Source organism: Macadamia integrifolia, unplaced genomic scaffold (genome assembly GCF_013358625.1).
Source record: "Macadamia integrifolia cultivar HAES 741 unplaced genomic scaffold, SCU_Mint_v3 scaffold292, whole genome shotgun sequence".
Classification (NCBI taxonomy): domain Eukaryota; kingdom Viridiplantae; phylum Streptophyta; class Magnoliopsida; order Proteales; family Proteaceae; genus Macadamia; species Macadamia integrifolia.
The window spans coordinates 259,649-276,528 of record NW_024869058.1 but is presented as its reverse complement, the minus strand read 5'-3'; the positions used below and the strand labels follow the sequence as shown (position 1 = coordinate 276,528).

The window sequence follows — 16,880 nt, the reverse complement described above, 5'->3', positions numbered from 1 at the left end:
TTTTGGACATGTCTTTTTTAATATGGTGTATTAAGTTTTAATTTTGAATTTACATTGGATGCTATATTTTGGATGATATATGCATGAATGTTTGATGTTGATGTAGTTTAGAACATTAGATGCAGGTATACAGGCAATAATCTCTCAAATTACATGAGTATATTGCCCTTTTTTTGGTTTCGTTTTTTGGAAAACTACACGTTTAATACTCGTACCGTTCATTTCCGTCCATTTGACGTTTCCTTTTTTTTTTTTACCGTTCTTTTGACCGTACCGTTCATCGTTTTTATCTGTTTAAAACTCGTACCGTACGTCTCTGTTTTTTTGCTGTTTCCGTTTTAACTAACAGTGGTCTGCCTTCGACTGGGGTTCCCACCCCGCATTCTTATGTATGTATATCTTGCAATCTTCTTTTCTTATTCCTTATATTGTTTTAACCTCTTTGCTTTGCCTCACAGATTCCAGGCAACAAGTATGATGATCTCCGATTGATCATCAATGGATATGAGTAGTTGTTGGAGAAAGAGATGGCAACTCACAGTGCCATGGTAATTCTCCAGTTCCCTTCTTGTAATTATACCCGTATGGTTAGTTTCCTAGTGTAATAACTCATCAATGTATGTATGCAGAAACTTGAATTGGATGATATGAGGATGGACATCAAAGGCTATCAATCCTCTATTTGAAAGCTACGGGAGCAGATTGGTGAGGGCACATCAGTAGCTACCGCAGGAGGTGGAGAGGATAACGCTGAGGGTAATGATGCGGCACCTCGTTCGAAGACGAGGAAGTGAGTAGCTCTAAGAAGGATGCCAGGAGAGAGCGAAGATCCCAAGCTTCGAAGGACTCTGACTAGTCTTTTCCCTTTCCCTTTTTCTTTTTATTCTTGATGATGTATACAACCGTTTGGTTGTTTTTGAAACTTTTGAAGTTGTACAACCATTGGGTCGCTTTTTATGAACATACCAGGATTTAATTCCCCTAAGTTATTGAAACTTGAAATTCTTGCACTGCTTGTCTGTTTCACTCCTTATTTGCAATGTCCCATAGACCGTAGGAATTTTGATTCCGAGCATAGGAAATAGTGTGCGACTCCTTAGATGCCTAGGATGGGACCAAATATGCATGTGAGGATTGCAGTGGAAAAGACAAGGAGTGCCAAATCCTAAAATTCCCAAACTTGGACTCAGTAAAAACTTGTACAGCCTCAGTCCATGGCTAAACTAATCCGACGTCTGATGTTCTATAGCTGGTGTCAGCTATAGCCCACTTTGTGTCAATGCCGGAACAAATGGTGTCAGATTAGACTTCAAAACTACAGTATCTTATAGTCTGACAGCGAAGGTTCAGCCGTTCAGGCCGACGGTTGTTGCTTATTGGCTGATGTCGGCATTGAGTCAGTTTGTGTCAAGCCGGGGCCAAATGGTATCGAAATTGATCTGGGGTGTGTTCAACTTTACAGTCCAACAGTGGTTGACTTAACTGACGTTGGCTGCACTTGGGCCAATGTCGGATACGCGACAACTATGCTGGAAATCTTTTTTGGTAGGATTGAAAAAGGCATTGGTAAATACAGGTATTTTGAAAGCAAATTAACAAGGTTAGGGACGGGAGACACAAGGCGATAGATCCAGTAATAGGCTTCATTTATTTATTAGGAGAGAGAATGCTACTTAGTTGAGTGGCCTCTGCACAAATATAGGCACCAATAAAAACGCACATCAAGACATTCAACAAGGGGACAAGATAGTGATTTTGCCTCGCCCTATCCTGGTGTAGGAGCGCACCACCACATTCTTTTCTCTTTATTTATTATTGTTCTATTTTGGATACTCCAATGATTTGATTACATATGCCTTCTTCTCCAATTTCCGTTGCTTCTTTTGTATATCATTTGCGCATGTTTAAATGCAAATTCAAATCTTTGATGTACTACTCCAAATTCCTATCTGGGATTTCCTGGCCCAATGCAGTATAGTTAGGTTTCACCCTTTTGTACAACAATTCGTAAGGGATAAGATAGATCTACTAATTAGATATCCACTAAAGATGGTGAACCTCAGGCCCATTTTATATATTCATCAAATTGATTACATCAGGAAAAGCCAATCTTGGATTCCCGCAAGTGCCTTCTCAAATTGGCTCCATTTCAGCTCAAAAAGCCAACTATATCCAATCAGAAGTCCTCGATTATTAACTCCGATTAGATGCCGGCAACCTTCTTCCCCTCGGCATTTTTTTCCTCTAGTAGTACTACTACCAAAGCATGAGATTAGGGTCTCATAGTAGCCCAAGCTATTTAACAACCATTATACCAAACTGGGTGCTGTTTCGCAGATGGCCCAACAACTGGTCTAGGTGCTCTTCATCCTATTAGCATAGTGCATTGCTCACTGTCAATGTTCCTTCATTCTTGGGCCTAGGTGGAGAATTCTTACAGAGATCTTGAATGTGACCTTGGCATTCATGGTTGGACCAAGAAGTGTTAGTGCTCCTTGATGAAGGCCCATCATGGAATTCACTAGGTTAGTCAGCCCATAAATTTCACACCATTCCCAACCCATAATGATCATTAGAAACAATTAACTAATTTCACTACTCGTTAGTGACATCTATAGTTTTTCACCACTTTTCGTATATTGTTGGATGTTGTTGGGTCCATGTGACAGAGATTCTTGTAGCTATGGCACAAGTCAAATTTGAACTTGAAACAATTATGAAATTAATCAAAACTATGTTTGAAGTGTTCGGATTTGGGTAGAACTCACTCTATCCATTATGAAGAGGATGCCCAAGTCCTAATAAGCCTTCACATCAAAATACTCACATATGATTTGGGATTATTGTTTTTGTGTGGAACTCAACAATCTTCCTCTTCGCACCAGACTACATGTTGGAATTGAAAACTTGCTAGAGAGTTTTTTTCATACATAGAGGCACAACAAACTTGCCAACACCGAATTTGGTGCCCGCTGTTGGGAACAATATGTAAACACAAGTAAGAAAATGAAGCAAACAAGCTCACACAACATGAATAATTTAATGTGCTTTAGCTTTAATACCTACGAGTTCATGAGAGAATTAAAGAATTTTTCATTAATCTAATAAAATATCTTGACCTCTCCACATTACAATATGGCCTCCCTTGCTTGTGTCTTGGATTTTTCCAACAAAGATAAAATATAGGAAAACCTAAAAGAAAATCGCACATAATTATAATTTTGTCCAATACATGTACTGGACCCAAAACCCGACCCAAATATAGTACAATCCCCAATAATAATTATGTGGACTGCTACATAAGAACCCAAAAATCTCCACCTCAGCTTAAATTTTGCTAGTTGCCCTGAAGAAAACCTACGCGATGTTGATTCTACAAACTCCACCATTGTCTCTGCTTGTCCACCACACTAAAACTAGCATGGCCCACGCCTTGCCCTGGGTGCCTCGCACAACTCATTGCCACGTAGAATGATGTGGCTCCACCTCTCTTACCTCTGTAATTTTGTTACAGATATCATTTCTACTAAAAAATTATAAAGTGAAAGAGACTTGCTTCTTTATAGTTGGTCTTATTATACTAGTTTTGGTAGGCTTTCTTCAATGTTGCTGCTCAAATGAAGAGTGGCTTCCAATGAAGTTTGTATGCAATCATGTAATGATGTAACATATATATATATATATATGGTATGTGTGCAGGGTTATGTACAGTTACCACCAAGGCTTATCCTATCTGAATCTCCTCCAAGTCTCTTGGCAAAGCCTGCATTGACATGAAATGTTGTTCTTTCCTTCCAAACAATGACCCATAGCACACCATAGATCACTTGTGGTTTGCATGTGGTTTCCATCTTTAGTGCATCATTTAAGATCAAGAGTTGAATTAACCTAGAATTTACAGGTATAACATGTATATTATAAATTTTGAATTCATGAATTTCGTTACTTTTGTTTTGATAATTGACATTTCAAGCCGGGAGTTAGCCAGTGGACCACCCAGAAGTCGGTTGTCGATCCCTACCTTTGCTATAATTATGTAAAATTCAATTGTTTCACATTTTCTGTAAACTTTCGAGCAAAGAATGAACTTGATTCCCTCATTATTGAATAGTACTCATAAAGAAAATTTCATCAATATATTACACGTGAAAATTAGATGCCCAGATAGCCCACAACACCTCCCAAAAGTTCCTATCTTGATTAGGGTTTTGGTGGCACTGTGAATAGTGTAGGTGGATCAAGATCAAAGTCTTCCTACCTAAAGGTAGAGCCTACTTCATGCCAAATGAATTTTTTGCTCATCTATGCTACCTATAAATAGGAACCCCATTTATTCACAAATTCATTCAGAAATAAAAAAAAAAATTCTCGAAATCCCATTTTCACTCTTAGGAACTTCGAAAATTTCTGTAACCCTACTTTTTAAGTTCCAAAGCCAGTCCCTACCTCGGAATTTCGTAGAAATCTCAGAATTCCACCAAAAAAAACAAAACCCAAAAAATCTCAAAAATACTCAAAACCATATAGAGCCTAGATTTTCCCCAAAAGTAGTTGGAAAACACAGAAAAGGCCCAGAATTCTATAGAAACCTTGGAAAAGCCCCAAAAGCCATAGATTTCCATAAAAATTTTGAAAAAGCTTAATATCCCCAAAACCATAAGAATTCCATAATTTCTCAATAAACTCCAACAAAACCTTAGAAAGCCCCAAAATTTTTCTAGAAGCCTGGAAATCCCAAAATCTCAAAAAGCCTAGAAATTCCGCTGAAACCCCAAAGTCTGATTCCTCCAAGAAAGAAAGAAGAAGGAAAATCCCTTATCTTTGATTCGAGGAATTCGTCAAAATTTTACATTTGGAGTAGAGAGGGCTTCCCTTTCTAGCCATCATAAATGTCCAAACTTAGGTAAGCTCTTCATCCCTAGTAGGAATAATGTAGAATTCATTTATGCCATATGCTAGAATATAATCTTAATTTTTCTTTATATTTTTGTATAAATATGATAGTGTAATCATTCATGCATAGTCATACATGTTGATCTAGGACTATTAAATTTTTAGGAGATTTTTTTAAATCTAAGCGTCTGGTAGAAAGACCAATCTAACTAGACGAGGTGGGTGCCTAACCCCAGGCCATACAAGAAGTTAAATCTGAGCTCTATTCCCTACCCAAAATTGGGCTCCTCAATAGGGTTCTAGGGCCTTAGTTACATCCCATTGTTTAAGAAATCGAAATGTGACTGAGATGCTTACTATCATCCTACAAGTCCTCCCAGGATCTCAGAAGCAATGCCTTCTATACATAACCACAACAAGAATCACTAAACTCATATGCAACGGAATAAAAGATATAATAAATGATTCTTATAATGAGGATTCAAGCCTTGTGAGGGAGGTGAATTTGTTTACAAAGGAAAGAAGGGAAAGAAATCTAGAAAGGTGGTTATATCTCCACTTGAAGTAACAAAGTTGCTAGACCAAGGGTGTGAAGCCTAATTGGCATCCATTGCAGTTACAACCAAGATGAACAAGTCTTTTGAGAATATAGAGGTAGTGAAAGATTTTTTGGATATATTTCCTGAAGATCTGGTTGGACTTCCCCTGGACAGAGAGACAAAGTTTATTATGGACTTAGTCCCTAGAGCTGCACCTGTGTCTATAGCTCCATATAGAATGCACTTTTAGAATTGAAAGAGCTGAAGGAAAAACTACAAAACTTGTTGGAGAAGGGATTCATCAGACCTGGTGTGTCTCCATGGGAGCACCAGTGCTCTTTGTCAGGAAGAATGACTGGAGTATGAGAATGTGTATAGACTATTGGAAACTCAACAAACTGACTATCAAGAATCAATATCTGTTGCCTAGAAGTTGATGACCTGTTTGATCAATTATAAAGTGCAACAACATTATCCAAATTTGATCTCAGATATGGGTAACATCAACTCAAGATCAGAGAGTGTGACATCAAGAAGTAGCTTTTAGGACCCGTTATGGACATTATAAATTTCTAGTCATGCCATTTGAGTTAACCAATGCACCTGCAGTGTTCATGGAGCTAATGAGTAGAGTGTTTCATGACATGTTAGACAACTTCATCATTTTGTTCATAGATGATATTCGGATTTACTCCAAGAGCAAAGAGAAACATGCTATCATTTGAGATTGAACCTGTAGCAACTGAAACAAAAACAATTATATGCAAAATTCTGCAAATGTGAATTTTGGCTTTCTCAAGTAAATTTTCTAGGGCATGTTGTCTCAGAGAAGGGCATTGAAGTAGATCCTAGAAAGGTGAAGGCTGTTTTGGATTCGGAAGCACCAAAAAATGTGGGTGAGATCTGTAGTTTCTTGGGGCAAATAAGATACTATAGAAGATTTATAGAGAATTGCTCATGGATTTCCGCTCCTACGACCCAATTGACACGGAAGGGAGTAAGATTTGAAAGGTGTAATGAATGTGAGGAAATTTTGCAAGAGCTGAAGTAGAGACTCATGTCAGCTAACGTACAAACTATTCCAAAAGGCAACCCCGGAATGGTAGTATATAGTGATGCATCTAAAATGGGCTTAAGTTGTGTGTTGATTCATAATGGCAAAGTTGTTGCATATGCATCTCGATAGCTAAAATAATATGAGAAGAATTACCCACACATGATTTGAAACTCGCAATGATAATCTTTGCATTAATATTTGGCATCGCTATTTACATAGTGAAAAGAGTGAGATCTACAGTGATCATAAAAATCTGAAGTACTTTTTTACCCAAAAAGAGTTGAATATGAGGCAAAGAAGATGGTTGGAGCTAATGACAGATTATGACAGCACCATCCATTATCACCTGAAAAGGCCAATGTGGTGGCCGATGGTTTGGGAAAAAAAAATCAAACTTTGTCCCTAGCACCATTGATTGTGAACAAACAGTTGATTGAGGAAGACAGGAGAAGGGATTTGGAACTACTGATGAATGAGATAATGGAAACCCTGGATGCAGTAGTGATACAACCTTCTTTTATAGAGAAAATTCAAGCTACCCAACTATCAGATGGAAATTTTTAGAAGATAGAAAATGATATAAGAGAAGGCAAACAGAAAGACTTGGAATTTATGTTGACTGAGAATGGAGTCCTCAAGTTCAAAGATGGGCTTTCTGTACCAAAGGATGAAGAAATGAGGGAAATGATACTAAATGAAGCACACAACTCACCCTACTTAATTCATCCGGATAGTATAAAGATGTATAAGGATTTGAAGAAATTCTATTGGTGGAGCGGTATGAATGCTGATGTAGCTACTCATGTAGCCAAGTGCCTAGCAAATCAAGGCTAAGAGACAAAGCCCACATGGTTTATGTAGCCCCTACTAATACCAAAATGAAAATAGGAACATATCACCATAGATTTTGTATGAGAAGGATAAGCTAACCTCAATACAATCCAATGCTTCTAAAAAGTCATCTTGGAGTCATGGGTTGGCTTCACAAGGTTGATCTGAAGATCTCAAGTATCATCTTAAGAGATTAGCTAGTCTGTGGAAAGCATCGACCATGTTAGTGGGGGAGCCAGCACAATCAGACCAGGACTCATTCACCACAACTGTTGAGTGTGAATCCGAATCTACGATTCTGCCCAGTCGATAGGCCCTCTCAATTTCAATTCATTTGGTCAGTAGGACTGCAACTATCCTGTGAGGGTACCATTCACCACAACTGTTGAGTGTGAACCCAAATCTATTATTCTTCCCAGTTGGTAGTAATTTTCAATTCATCTAGTCTGGTTATAGCTTCTCCCTTGTTAATTCCTCTGTCAAAAAGAAAATGACAAAGGTCTCTGCGAACTTTTGGTCCCTTCTTCTTAGCAAGAAAAATGAGAACTCCTAGTCTCCCACAGCGAGATGTCTAGGTGAACTTTTTCATCCTATAGCCCTCATCTCTTATATACTTGGGAGTCTTTACACCTTCTAGTTCTATTTTAAAATGAAAACTTTACACATTCATATCGGGGACTGTTTGGTTAATAGTAAAGTCAGTAAAATGCAAAAAATGTAACCTAAAATCAACAATTTTTATTTTTCTCTTCAAATTATTTTTACTTCATACTGAAGACTATGAAAATGAAGTTTTCTTTATTCAATTCTAATCAATCAAGGCATAAATTGGCAGGCACGAGATTGTGGGAATAGTAACAGAGGTAGGATGTAAGGTGAAAAGATTCAAAGTGGGAGATAAGGTAGGTGTGGGGTGCAATATTGGGGCTTGTCACTCCTGCAGTAACTGCACCAATGACCTAGAGAGCTACTGCCCTAAGGTGATGCTCACCTACGGCGCAACTTATTATGATGGCACCGTCAACTATGGAGGCTACTCCGATATAATGGTGGTCAGTGAGCGGTATGCGGTGGTGTTCCCGGATAACTTGCCGCTCGATGCCGGTGCACCCTAACTTTCTGCAGGGACTACAGTGTACAGTCCATTGAAATATTATGGACTAAGTGAGCCTGGTATGCACTTGGGTGTTGTAGGGCTTGTTGGGCTTGGGCATATGGCTGTGAAATTTTCCAAGGCTTTTGGAATGAAGGTGACTGTGATTAGTACATCTCCTAGCAAGGAAAAAGAAGCAATTGAACATCTTGGTGCTGATTCCTTTTTGGTCAGCCGTGATCAGGCTCACATGCAGGTACACATCTCCAGAATTCTTATTGCAATTTAACTTAGATAAACAAATAGTAATTTCAAAAAGAAAAAGGGTTCTACGTGAGTAATTGACATAAAAGAACTCACTATTAATGAGTTGCGATAGATTGGTTTTGTACATTGGAGGCCATCGTGCGGTAATGTTTGTATAGAATGGAAAGTAAATGGGGATCTAGAGTTAATTCGATGTAGTTTCCACGCAAGGAAGAAGATCCGGTTGCTTTGCACGTTGTTTGGCACGAAAGAGTACAATTGAGGGTTTGCGACAATCTCGCGAGGCTAAGTTCTACCTTCCAAGTCCGAGGATAGTAATAGAGATCCTTAGAAACACACTCTCAATAGAGATAGGCTAAGGATAATAGACAGAGAGCTATTGAGATTAGGTCAAAAACCTACTTTATTGTGACAAAACCTCTTATTTATAAAGATCTAACAAGTTAGGATTTCGAATCCTAATGGATCTATGGTTATCCCACATGGGTGACCCATGAATAAACTAAATCATGACCCAGTTCAACTAATTGGTTGAATTAATTGAATGTTCAATATTAAAAAAATGCAAACATGGTTTGAAAACTTTTATATTTATATATATATATATATATATTTAATAAGAAAATTATCTACTCCATCCACTAGTGCTGGCTTGGAATCCCGAACAAACAATCGTTTCATGTGAGATGGAAAGAGATAGAGAAAGAAAATACTAATAATTTACCACTTTAATAGATATTGGTGGGTCCTTACTCTAAATAATCATTCCCACAGTGACCTGCCCAACAAAGGAGTAGAATTGCGTGTCAGAGTCACGAAATGGCATGCATTACATTACATTATAGACTTTATCCAAAAAAAAAAAAAAAAGGCTTACATTATAGGGAATGGGAGTGGGGACCTCTATTAAATGGACCAATCCCTGCCATCTTGCCTACAATGTGAAACAAAACAGCGGGGTCACAAGAGAAATCATGCATCTAAAGTAAATCTGAATTCCTAAGAATCATTAATAATCTAAGGGCATTTCCATAATAGAGCATTGACCCAATAGTAGTATAAAGTGATATTAATATTTTAAATATAAAGACACTACTGGCTTGGCTCACTCCCCATGTATGTGGGTATAAGATACATTAGGAGATAACATTCTTTATTCTGCATATAATATTTGGTTTTTTATAAATATATTCTTCGTATGCACAGGAAGCCATGGGCACTTTTGACGGCATTATTGACAAGTTTCTGCCTTTCATCCTCTTCTACCATTGATTGAACTACTAAAATCTCATGGGAAGCTTGTCATGGTTGGTGCACCAAACGAGCCGCTTGAACTACCCGTCTTCCCTTTGCTTATAGGTGAGTATTACAAAAATTATAAATCTATTGGTAGGGAATGCATGTTCACTTCTCTCTATCACTAAATGGATCACCTCATCGTATATTATCTAAGTCAACAATCAACAATGAGGGAGGGAGGGAGGGAGGGAGGGAGAGAAATAAGGTAGCATTATTAATATCTTGAAGCCCAATAGCTGAATTACTTGTGAGTCATGATCCTATGTCTTCAACAGCTTTGGTCCAATCAAATTTAGATTGGTTTAAAAGGTGTTGTGGTCTATACCTACGTCTTCAACCACACATGGGCCATTCGCAAAAGTATACTCATCCTTATACAATTAAAAGGGGTCAGATATATGAATCACTTTTCTCCCTCCAATAAGCACTTTTCAGAATCCTACTAGATACTAGTCTTTGCTATACGTTTATTTATGTACCACTTCTCTTAGAATTGTTTTAGACTTTCCCAAGCTCTTTCAGCTCCTTCAATCTGAATCAAATCACCCATCTATACTTGAGCCCTTCAAAGTCCTCCGTTGCACATGTTGATGCCACCTCATTACTTTCATGCAACTTATCACATATAGCAACTGATCCTAAATTAGCCATAATTTGTTCAAACCTTATTTTATCATTTTAAGTTTCACCACTCGTCCATTTCAACATTGTCATTTCAGTTGTACAAAGTTTTTTTATATGTTATTTTTACTCAACATTAAGTTCTAAGCATCATCTCTGGTCGTATGATTTTCCTATAAATTTCTTTTTTGAGTTCTCAAGGAATGAATTGATCTCATTTTTATGTTTACTAAGCAATGAGATTACTCTGTACAGGGAGGAAACTTGTGGGTGGAAGTGCTACTGGGGGAATGAAGAAGACACAAAAGATGATTGATTTTGCAGGGAAACACAATATAACAGCAAACATCGAGGTTATTCCAATGGACTATGTCAACATCGCTATGGAGCGTCTTCTTAAATTTGATGTCAAATACCGATTTGTCATCGACATAGCAAATACCTTGAATGCTGCATAAACATGAAGGCTTTGAATTAGTTTTTTACTTTAGCATCAGAACCACCACACGATCACTTGGTTTAAGTTTTTCTCTCAATAAAAAATGTTTATTTCTTGTGCGAATAGAATCTTTGCTTGATACTATAACATGTCGATGGAAGTGTCTTGTACTTTTGTTTCTTTTTGGGAGATTAGTAAAATTTTAGTCTTGTATCATGTTTTTAGTATCAAAGACTAAAACTTTCCATAGTTTCAAAGGTTTACTTGTGTAGAATGGTAACAACAGAGGTCTATGGTTGCCTCAATGACATTTCCATATAGTGGAATGGATCTAGTAGCCTTGGTGTCATCCCCACTGAACCCCTGATGATCAAAATTTTAAGGAAATATCATTTGGTTAATAAATGAAAATCCTTCACTTATTCACCCTCAAAATCTAAGGACTAGGATGGAGACCCATGGAGACACTAACACACAAGAGAGAGAGAGAGAGAGAGAGAGAGAGAGAGAGAGAGAATGAGAGCTTTTGATCATTGTATATGTGTTTCTTTTATAGTTAAATCTCTTATTTATAGAGATTTGGATAGTTAGGATTAGAAATGCTAGCTGAATCAGTGCCGATCCATTTGGGTGCCCCACCCATGAACCAGTTCAAGGCTCAATTCTACTTGTTGAGTCTCGGCTGACATTGAGAGGGGTGAATCAGTGTCTAGAATTCATTTTCCTTTTATGACTGTGCATGCTGATAAGAAATCATTGTTGGTACTATAGCTAATATACATGTAGTCTTATACACACCCAACCTCTCATCATAGGTACTTCTAGATATGCACATCAATCCTATAGCACACAACACTCCAAATCCAAAGCAATAACACCCATAATACAGAGGATTTCATGAGGTTTGGAAAATTGTCTACGTTCCTAGAGTAGTACTTGTAACATCTTCATATCTACTCAATACACTATGAGTACTGCATCTATAGTTGGAGTACCCACACCTAGGTTTTTCCCAGCATGGAACAAAGAGAGCACTTAGTGCCAATACAACTGACAGCATCCACTATCAGGTTTACCCATATAGGAGGGCATATGCGGTGCCAACACAAGTAGTAGCACCCACTGCTAGGGAGCACCCACTCCCGGTGTCTAGCACCACTAAACATCTTCTACAAATCAATAACAGTAAAGTTGGGTTTGTAATAGATACCTTACATTTTTCCATAGCCTAGTATAGGTCTAATATGTCAATTTCCTATACTCAGCATATATACATGTATCCAAAAAATAAATGTAAATAAATGCAAGGGTAGGAGATGCATACAACCACTGTCTAAGGTATTCACAGATGTCCCGATGATGCCTCAAGTTCAATAGCACTATCAACTTCACCTTCTCTGGAAACCTTGAGCTCTCAAGTGCACACTGCTACTTTGAGAATCACTCAGACAAGGAATCTCAAGATTTGACTATTAGATGGAGAAACAGCTCAAGGCTTGGATGGATTCACAAATATCCAAAAAGGGGATGCTTTAACTTCTTGTTGACTTAGTGCACAAGAGGAGATGGCATGTGGTGCAGTCCATAAATCTAGAAACTAATATCCACTCATTAAGATCTATATGGAATAGAGGAAACTTGATGCATTTAATGACTTTATTCTAAGAATATTGAACATTAACCAAGCTACATTGCATGCTAGCTCCTTGGGCATTTATGTTGGCGAGCTGTGCTCCATATTCGTGCCTTGGAAATTCAAATTTCACTGTACTTGACTTTGAATGCCCATCCAATGGTTTTAAAAAATCTTGGGATTTGCAACCCAATCTCCCCATATAAAAATTGATTGCTACCACTTGCCACCTCACCAAACCACAACTTCTCAACACCAAAAAAATTACCAATACCCTCCACTACTGCCACCTTACAAGGTGGGCCCAAATCACCTTAAAACATGTGTACACATACAAATAGGCATTTGATTGAACACCTTTGACATATAAGGAGTTGTTGAACAAAAATGGGCATATCTTCCTCTTTCGGACTTGGATCGAGTTGAACAAAATTACGTATTATTCACAACTCAAGGTCTATAATATTCCAAAACAATCCATCATCAAACTTGGTCATATAAAATAACCAAAATGCCTTTAAAATTTTCATAAGATATAACTTCTTCATTCGATATCGAATCGAGATAGAATTTGGTGCGTTAAAAAGAATTTTTTTTATTCTTCAACTTACATACAGGAGTCGACACCCAAAAAATTTATCTTTACTGCAGAAATTTTCTCTAAGTAAAATAGCCCCAAATTACCAATATTAGGCTTGGAAATCCGTAATATACACCACTACTACACCAATTGCACTCAATAAAAATTTGACACACTATCCATATTTGCCAGATCATTAGGGTGAATGTACATAGCCACATCGTTGCTTCTGGCCACCTCATCACTAGAAGCACTAGAAACCCCTTCGCATTAATGTCCTAATGACTATAGCACCCATCTCATGTGAATTAACCGAAATAGCTTTGTAGATTGACTCAACTAATACACCTCATCAAGCACTATGGGACCATAGCTAATACTCTTCCATTTCTGATACTCTCAACTGATACTATCTTTGATACTTTGGCATCTCTAATACTCTAATACTCTGCCATGTCACTCTACTAGCTATATTGCTCTACTGACTCAAACTATATTGTGTTGACAAAATGAAAACATCACATAAATGTTTTGTACAATACAACTTACATTTCCTACTTGCCTACACAATATACTCAATCGTCCATGTAAATCTCTCTACCACATGTGTCATTTCATATTGGAAATGAAGCATGCAAACTAATAAGATAATATGAAAGTAGGAGTATTACATCAAGCTTCCATCTAACCTTTTTTTTTTTTTTTTTTGCTAAGAATCATTTGTATAAAATATAAAAGAAAAAATATGGAATAATTTACAAATTGAATGGAGCCAAGAGGAGACACCAAAACAGCCAACAATATGACTAAGGCCGACCTTCTAATCCACCTTTGGCATTGCCACCAGCAGAAGGAGAAGATCCAACCTCATCAACCACACATAAGACACAAAAAATAGATCACAAAAGAAAAAGACACTAAGTCATCCTATATCTTGGACGACCCGAAGCATCCATATCTAGATCCATCTTGACCAAAGCCGGCTAGGCATTCACATGGTAAGAAATCTCAAAATGCGCAGCTAACTTGGAAAGAAAGTCAACAATAGAGTTAGCCTCCCGATTGCAGTGACTAATTTTCCACTCAACCCGATCCAGAAACCTCATATAAGCTTCCATGTAACTAACATAGCACGTCACTCACAAATAATTTGTAATAGCCCTAAAAAATCCAACTACCTCAGGCCTCGCACTCTTGATCCCTCATAATGAGCACTTCTAACCCCTAATATGTAATGTGCCTATGACTAAATCGAAACAAAATAAGACAGGCCGCCTGGGCAATGAGCCACAAAACAAAGGTGCATTATTGAATAGTTTTTCCTAAGCCATCATCTCAATCTGACTATTCCCAACTGCTTTCCAGTCTTGTCCTGCTAGATTGCATCATCTATGATGCTAAGGAGCAAGCTAAAGTAACAACATTGAGCATCATTTTCATGAATAGTCTCAGGTAGAGAGAAGATCAACTTAATTTGATCCATGTGGCTCACAAAGTGATGAAGCAAGGATCCATTGAGTCACTCTCTCTAATAGTCAGTATAAACACATATAGTATAATAGGTATGGTATGGTGCGACTTCCATAAATGTGGGCATATCAGTCATAAAATAAAAAAATCATCATACGAATCTTTGTTTAATCGCTCTATCAAGTGCCTAACCTGAGTTATTCATTCCATTTGCCTCCATGGTACCTATTTGAAGTCTCACACTTGGCTATAAGTAGACTATGTTAAGATATTCAATCTTTAATTTTGATCATAACTCATAAGGAAAATGTCTCATCTTGGCTCTTACTATGGTATGAGTTAAATTTAAAGTTGTTGGTTCTTCTTTTTAACTATCTCTAAGGGTCAAGGTGAATTTGACACATCTTCTCACTATATCTAGACACTAAGGTGAATCACTCTTGTGATTGGGTCGATTCAAGTCTAATGACATTTTTACAAAAGAAGATATGTACACACACATATCAGTTAAAAGGAATATATATATATATATATATATAAAGTAAAGAACTATATAAATAATGTCTAAAGAAATATCCAACTCATACATATCATTGATGACGAAGACCCAAATTTCTAACATGAGTAAGGAAGATGTCCCTAGAAATGGGGTTTGTCAAAGGATCAGTCACCATATTGATAGTGGAGATATGCTTTAGGATAATTCCCTTTGTTCAACCATGTAGTGATATCTGATGTCTATGTGTTTCGCTTCCCCATGGGACTTGGGGTCTTTCAAAATTTCCAAAATCATTGTACTATCATAGTGTTTAAGCAGTTCATCCCCTAAATGAACGAAAATGCCAAGGCGTTGTATGAACCTTTTAGGAAAAATTACCTCTTAATCCACTTTCACTCCATTGCAAATAAGGAAATGTAGATATGTTTATTTCTGCTCCAATATACAGCCCTACCTTCTACTATAAATGCATATTCCAAAGTAGATGTGAGGATTGGGCGGGTGTCGACACCCAATTTTGTCACCCACTCCGATAGTGATGACAAACAGGGAATGATCAAGGTTCGTGCTTTACATCAGAATGCAATCTAGGCTTTTTGTGATGATCCGGATATTGGCAGTGACTTAAGGCTAGGCAATCAATCCTAGACCCTAATTCAATGCAGAAACTTTGATTCAACCCGAAAACCTAATGTAGCCCGAAACCCTAATCCGGCCCGAGGCCAATTTTAGAATCAATCTTGTGGAACACAATATTAACATGTTATATATTGAAGAATTGATTCTAGGTACTCTTTAATGGTGAAGGAATGGCATGAATAAATATTGCCGAAAAAAACCCCAATTAGCAATAGGGCAAGAGTCCTTACTTATAAATCCCAAATTTTGTTAAGAAAAAAAGATCTCAAAACCCACGCCATTGAATAATGCTCGGAAAGATGATTCTGACGATATATTGCATGCAAAAATTGGACCACTGGATCTCCCGAAAGTCAAAATAAGGATCGATCGACCGAATCTACCCTAGATTCCTCGTGGGGCTTCCAATTTTTCGGCAGGCTTGCCAAAATTTTGGCAGGCCCGCCAAGTTTTTATGCTATAATGGGAAAAATAGGTGAAAATCAGTATTAAACCCTACCGGGCTCGGTAGATTTCTGACAAGGCCCGCTAAAATTCTGACGGGCACAACAAGTTTTGTACCAAAATGATAAATAGTGGGCATTTAACACATGAATTTTTTTTTTGTAAATAAACCCTATCGGGCCCATGAAAACTTACCAGTTTTGAACAGTGAGGCTGCCATGGAATTCACCACTTTTGGCAGACCCGCCAAGATGAGTCTGGACACCTATAAATAGGGTCCCTTTTCACACAGTGAGAAGGAGAGGAGAAAAAAAGAGAGAGGGTGGAACACCCACAATAAAAAAAATAGATAAAAGAGAGAGAGAGAGAGAGAGAGAGAGAGAGAGAGAGAGAGAGAGAGAGAGAGAGAGAGGATATATACAATAGAGAGAAAAGGAAGAAGATGCTGAGAGAAGAAGAGTGAAGGAGTGGAGAAGTTTCTCCATTTTTGGTCCTCGAGTAGGGTGTCGGGATCTTGAAGATGTTGTCAAAGGCCTAGATTCCCCAAAGAAGAAGAGCAAGTAGCCAAGATCCTTC

At 37.7% G+C, this 16,880-nt stretch overlaps 1 pseudogene; it reads left to right on the top strand.

Annotated features, from left to right (window-relative positions):
* LOC122067462 overlaps nucleotides 1-11,058 on the top strand; it is a 12,505-nt pseudogene extending 1,447 nt beyond the window's left edge.
* The last annotated feature ends 5,822 nt before the right edge of the window (nucleotides 11,059-16,880 follow it).